The sequence below is a fragment of the Puma concolor genome, chromosome D1, assembly GCF_028749965.1.
Source record: "Puma concolor isolate L17-30 chromosome D1, mPumCon1.1.hap2, whole genome shotgun sequence".
In the NCBI taxonomy this organism is placed as follows: domain Eukaryota; kingdom Metazoa; phylum Chordata; class Mammalia; order Carnivora; family Felidae; genus Puma; species Puma concolor.
Genome location: NC_141676.1, coordinates 100,637,924 through 100,644,542, shown reverse-complemented (window position 1 = coordinate 100,644,542; position 6,619 = coordinate 100,637,924). Strand labels below are relative to the sequence as shown.

Below are 6,619 nucleotides of genomic sequence, written 5' to 3'. Positions count from 1 at the left end.
AAAAAATCGCGAGACTTGCTTCTGCTCTCGTGAGACCTACTCCCCTCGCGCTTTGCATCTCTCCCAGCCCCGGAGGTTCCGAGGAGGATCTGGAGGGTTTTGCATGAAGCCTCTCTGGGCGGGCTAGTCGCCTGTTTTTCTATGGTTTCAGTAAATGCGTCTGTGGCGGCATCTAGCGACCACCGCTGGCAGAGCCGGCTGGTGAGTATTGGTTCGTACAGTTAGCCCTCCAATCTGGAAACGCTGTGTACGTTTCTCCCGCTAGAACAAGGCAATTCGTTCTAAATCGGTCTAATCGGAATTGAGGCTGACTCTCGAGGCAGTATTCCTCGAAGCACCTTGAATGTGCTTTTATAGCACTTGTATTACATTATAGTCCATCCCCTCCACAGTGTCTCATTGCATGGGACATGCTTATATCAAGAAATCGTTCGTTATTTATATGCGATTCAAATTGAACCTAGTTTCCTATATTTTTATTTGCTGACGACTGAACTTCGTTAGGGCATTGCATAACTTAGGCACTTTTATTTTATTTTAACGTTTATTTATTTTTGAGACAGAGAGACAGAGCGTGAAGGGGGGAGGGGCAGAGAGAGAGGGAGACACAGAATCCCAAGCAGGCTCCAGGCTCTGAGCCATTAGCCCAGAGCCCGACGAGGAGCTCAAACTCACAGATCGCGAGATCGTGACCTGAGTTGAAGTCGGACTCTTAACCGACTGAGCCACCCAGGCGCCCCACTTAGGCACTTTTAAAATGCGCGTTGGATGGGTGAATGAGGAATGATGAACGAAGACGTAAGGGATAAATATTTCATAACCATGGACATAGTTAATTTGGGGAATCAGTGGGGTGCCTGGGTGGCTCAGTCGGTTAAGCTGTAACTTCGGTGAAGTGGGACTTCGGCTCAGGTCACGATCTCTCCGTTAGTGGGTTCAAGGCCCCCTTAGGGCTCTGTGCTGACAGCTCAGAGCCGGCTTCAGATTCTGTGTCTCTCTCTCTGCCCCTCCCCTGCTCGTGCGTGCGCGCTCTCTCTCTCTGAAAAATAAATAAACATTAAAAAAAATTAATTTGGGAAGTCAGAGAGAGGGTGAGAAAAACAGAGAAAAGAATATTGGAAACTGACCCTGAAAACCTGCCAGACAAAAGCAGGAAAGTGGCTTTAAAAAGGAAAATGAGAGACACTTCTGGCCAAAAATGGAACTGCAAAATACTTAAAAATGTTTGTGTCCTCTGTTATTGCTAATAATAATGCATATGTATTATTGAGCACTCCCCACGCAGGAGCACTCAGATTATATAGTCTTATTTATTAATGGATTATCTAACTTCACAACCTTTTGAAACAGAAGTTCCTGCCAAGTGAGAGATTAGATCATCGAAGTTTAGGAGAGTTAAAATTACTTGCCCAGACCCAGCTAGTAAGTGGTCAAAATGGAAGTCAAACGCGGGTCAGTCCGACTTCTAAATCCCTGCTGTGAACCATTAAGACATACTGCCCCTAAGGCACTCCTCAGAAAGCGTGTTTGCAAGGGTGCTTTTCTTATGCAGTTTAAGTTAGCTGAGGTTGTATTTCCAAAGAACGCGTCACTTTGTCTTTGCGGCACTGCCCTTTTGCACTGCACTTCGGTGGTCCGTATGGAAGATCCCCGGAAGTGGCCACAAGAAAACAATAATTCCAGACAAGATTTTTTACTATTTTTAAATTAAGAATTTGCCTTTTTAAAAATATGGTTTTTATAACCAAAATTAAAAAATACAGTTTGACTTACATCCCTCCAGGGATGTAAAATAAGTTTTAAAAAACTTTTTTTTTTTTTTTAAAACTTTTAGGGGCGCCTGGGTGGCTCAGTCGGTTGGGCGTCCGACTTCGGCTCAGGTCATGATCTCGCGGTCCGTGAGTTCAAGACCCGCGTCGGGCTCTGTGCTGACCGCTCAGAGCCTGGAGCCTGTTTCGGTTTCTGTGTCTCCCTCTCTCTCTGACCCTCCCCCGTTCATGCTCTGTCTCTCTCTGTCTCAAAAATAAATAAACGTTAAAAAAAAAAAATTAAAAAAAAAACTTAAAAAAAACTTTTTAAAAAAAAAAACCTTTTTTTAAAAAAACTTTTTTAAAAAAGCTTTTAAAAAAACTTTTTAAAAAAAAACTTTTTTTTTTTTTTTTTTTTTAAAGTTTTAAAATATGTGAGCTTTGGGGCGCCTGGGTGGCTCAGTCGGTTAAGCATCCGACTTCAGCTCAGGTCATGATCTCACAGTCTGTGAGTTCAAGCCCCGCGTCGGGCTCTGTGCTGACCGCTCAGAGCCTGGAGCCTGTTTCGGTTTCTGTGTCTCCCTCTCTCTCTGACCCTCCCCCGTTCATGCTCTGTCTCTCTCTGTCTCAAAAATAAATAAACGTTAAAAAAAAAAAATTAAAAAAAAAACTTAAAAAAAACTTTTTAAAAAAAAAAAAACCTTTTGGGGCGCCTGGGTGGCGCAGTCGGTTAAGCGTCCGACTTCAGCCAGGTCACGATCTCGCGGTCCGTGAGTTCGAGCCCCGCGTCGGGCTCTGGGCTGATGGCTCAGAGCCTGGAGCCTGTTTCCGATTCTGTGTCTCCCTCTCTCTCTGCCCCTCCCCCGTTCATGCTCTGTCTCTCTCTGTCCCAAAAATAAATAAAAACGTTGAAAAAAAAATTTAAAAAAAAAAAAAAAAACCTTTTTTTAAAAAAACTTTTTTAAAAAAGCTTTTAAAAAAACTTTTTAAAAAAAAACTTTTTTTTTTTTTTTTTTTTAAAGTTTTAAAATATGTGAGCTTTGGGGCGCCTGGGTGGCTCAGTCGGTTAAGCATCCGACTTCAGCTCAGGTCATGATCTCACAGTCTGTGAGTTCAAGCCCCGCGTCGGGCTCTGGGCTGATGGCTCAGAGTCTGGAGCCTGCTTCCGATTCTGTGTCTCCCTCTCTCTCTGCCCCTCCCCTGCCCATGCTCTGTCTCTCTCTGTCTCAAAAATAAATTAAAAAACTTAAAAAAAAAATATGTGAGCTTTGTAAAGATTCTGCCAGAAAGCCACTAGCAATGAAACTGCAGTGAGAGTATTCTCTAATGCAGGGTTTAAGGGCACAGGTTCTGAAGTTGAGCAGCCTTTGTTCGAATCCTGGCTTTGCTACTCTCTAGCCCCAACACCTGTGGTAGAATAGTTTTCCTCTTTGTACCTTGTAAAAGAGATTATTAGAGATCCTCTTTCACAGAATTCTTGTGAGGATTATTATTATTATTTTTAAAATTACTTATTTATTTTGAGAGAAAGAGAGTGAGCACATGAGCATGAGCAGGGGAGGGGCAGAGAGAGAGAGAGGGAGAGGGAGAATCCCAAGCAGGCTCTGAGCTGCCAGCACAGAGCCTGACATGGGGCTCGATCCCATAAACCGTGAGATCACTACCTAAGCCAAAATCAAGAGTCAGATACCTACCCACCCAGGTGCCCCTTATTGTTATTATTTTCGACACTGGCTGAAAGAGAACTTGTTATTACTTTTCTGTACAGAAAGTGCAACAGCGTCCACTTAGTCCAGTTTGGTGGCCAATTCTTTAGCCTTTGCCTTTTCCAACTTGGCAATGGGAGCCACTGACTTTGGACCCATGATGTTACCTCCCCAGCGACAGTGGATCTCATCGTATCTGTTGTTGTAATGGGTCCTGATGGCTTCCACCAGCTTAGCCGGAGCTCCTTGGTCTTCCAAGTTACCTGGCGTGAAGGTGACAGTGGTGCAGGCCTTCCTGTAGACCGGATGCCTCAGCCTGGCCTTGCCCTTGATAATGCAGTAGGGAACCCCTGTCTTACAACACAGGACTGGCAGGAAGAAGACCAGCTCAATGGAATCCACATCATGTGCTATCACCAGCAGCTTGTTTTCCACCAAGGTGGTGACATTATTTTTTTTTTAATTTTTCAGTGTTTTTATTCATTTTTGAGAGCAGAGTGTGACTAGGGGAGGGGCAGAGAGAGAGGGAGACACAGAATCCGAAGCAGGCTCCAGGTTCTGAGCTGTCAGCACAGAGCCCGACGTGGGGCTCCAACTCACGAACTGTGAGATTGTGACCTGAGCCGAAGTCAGACGCTTAACCTGCTGAGCCACCCAGGCGCCCCCAAGATGGTGACATTATTAACCCCAGCTTGAAGGACAGGAGGCCTCTTAGTGGGGAAATCTCCTTTGCCTGAAGCTTTCTTCTCAGCCTGAGCTGACAATCTCTGCTTCTTTTCTTGCTTTGTCTCTGGTCTGTATTTGTGAGCCAGCTTAAGCAGTTGAATAGCTAGCTGTTTGGCGGTCCAAGGCCTGAGTGAACTGGTTAGTCTCAGGAGGCATTTTTAGATGTTGATATTTAATAGCCCTTTGCTACTGCAGCCAGATGTATGAGGGCCATTTGACAAAGCAGGTGAGGTCCCTTTGGGGCTGGATGTCCTGTCCAGTGCCAAAGTCCTGGGACCTTTTCTCAAACAGGGGACCACCTTCTTGGCCTCCTGTTTCTTCACAACAGCAGGGGCCAGGGCCACCTTCTTCCTCTTAGCCTTCTTTCCTTTCGGCATCTTGGATGACTGGGGGAAAGAGACTCTCTTGAGGATGAAATGAGATAATCTGTGTGAAGAATTTAGAGTAAAGCCTGGCTCATTGTAAGTGTTCAGTAAGTATTAAGGAATAAACAAGAGGTAAAAAGGGGGCAGTGTCATCATGAGGAAACCGGGGGTTTCAATCCTGGCTCTATCATTTACAGGCTGTTTGAGTTTGGGCAAGTGTTTAACTTCTTTGATCCTCAGTGTCCTTATCTGGATTGTCGTAAAGGACTAGAGATAATGTGCAAAGTACCTGACACAAAATAAACACTCAATATAAGAATGCTGTTTTTCCACCGCTGCAGTGGACGAGTGCTGCAGAGTTGAGCTAGTAGTGTGGGACAAAATGATAAAGGACGCAGGGAACAACTGCTGAATCAGCTATACTCTGAGTCTGACCCTTGGCATGGGAGAAATGCCAACAGAATCAGAAGACTGGATTTGAGTTTTATTTCCATTACGTACTGGCTTAGAACTTTGTGTAAATTTCCTAAACTTGTCGTCATTTTCTTCATCTATAAAATGGGCATAAGCCCTGCTTCTCACACACTTTTTTCCCCTGCACACTTAAAAATTTTTTTTCAATGTCTATTTTATTTTTGAGAGGGAGAGAGAGAGAGAGAGAGAGCAGGTTAGGGGCAGGGAGAGAGAGACACACAGAATCTGAAGCAGGCTCCAGGCTCTGAGATGTCAGCACAGAGCCCGATATGGGGGATCAAACCCACGAACTGTGAGATCATGAGCTGAGCCAAAGTCGACACAACACTTTTTAAAAAGATATGATTTAGGGGTACATGGCTAGCTCAGTCGGTAAAGCATATGACTCTTGATCTCTTGGTCTTGGGGTTGTAAGTTCAAACCCCATGTTTATTTAAAAATAAAATCTCAGGGCGACCTGGGTGGCTCAGTCAGTTGAGTGTCTGACTTCGGCTCAGGTCATGATCTCACAGTTCATGAGTTTGAGCCCTGCATCAGGCTCTGTGCTCAGATGCTCTGTCTCCCTCTGTCTCTGCCCCTCCTCTGCCCGTGCTCTCTCTCAAAAATAAATAAACATTAAAAAATAAAAATAAACAAAATAAAGATACAACTTACAAACCATAAAAATTCACCCTTTTAAAGTGTACAATCTAGTTTTTAGTATCGTCACAAGATTGTGTAACCACCATCTCTAATTCCAAAACATTTTCATCACTTTAAAGAACAAACCTCCCTCCCCATTTCTTCCCTCTCCTAATCCCTTGCAACGCTACTTTCTACCTCTATGGACTTGCCGACCCTGGACATTTCCTATAAATGGAACGAACAGGTTCAGAGCAAGTCTTCCAACATAAGCTATGGTGTTTTGTTACTGGTTTCCTTTACTTAACAGGTTCATCCATGTTGTATCATGTATCATTATCTTTTTATGACTAATATGACACATTTTGTTATTCATTCATCTATTGATGGACATTTGCATTGTTTCCACTTTTTGGCTATTATGAATGATGCTTCTAGGAACATCGGTGTACAAATTTTTGTATGAACATATGTTTTTAATTCTCTTGGGTATGTACCAAGGAGTGAAATTGATGGATCATATGGTAACTCTGTTTAATTTTTGAGAAACCGCCAAACTCTTTTTCCAAAGCATCTGCACTATTTTCCATTTCCACCAGCATTGGGAGAGGGTTTTAATTTCTTCACATTCTCACCAACACTTATTGTTATAGCCATCTTAGTGGGTGTGAAATGGTATCTCGTTGTGATTTTGATTTGCATTTTCCTAAGAACTAAGGATGTTGAGTATCTTTTTGTGTGCTTATTGGTCATTTGTATATCTTTTTTACTTTTTTTTAAAGTTTATTTATTTTTGAGACAGAGAGAGAGAGAGGGAGAGAGAGAAAGAGAACACAAGCAGGGGAGGGGTGGAGGAAGAGAATCCTAAGCAGGCCTTGTACTGTCAGTACAGAGCCTGACATGGGGCTCGATCCCACCATCCTGAGATCATGACTTGAGCCGAAATCAAGAGTCAGAAGCTCAACTGACTGAGCCACCC

The 6,619-nt window shown here is 43.6% G+C and overlaps 1 pseudogene; it reads right to left on the bottom strand.

The window, feature by feature from the left end:
* Positions 1–3,535: 3,535 nt before the first annotated feature.
* On the bottom strand, positions 3,536–4,557 carry LOC112865845 (large ribosomal subunit protein eL8-like; annotated as a pseudogene).
* Positions 4,558–6,619: the final 2,062 nt, after the last annotated feature.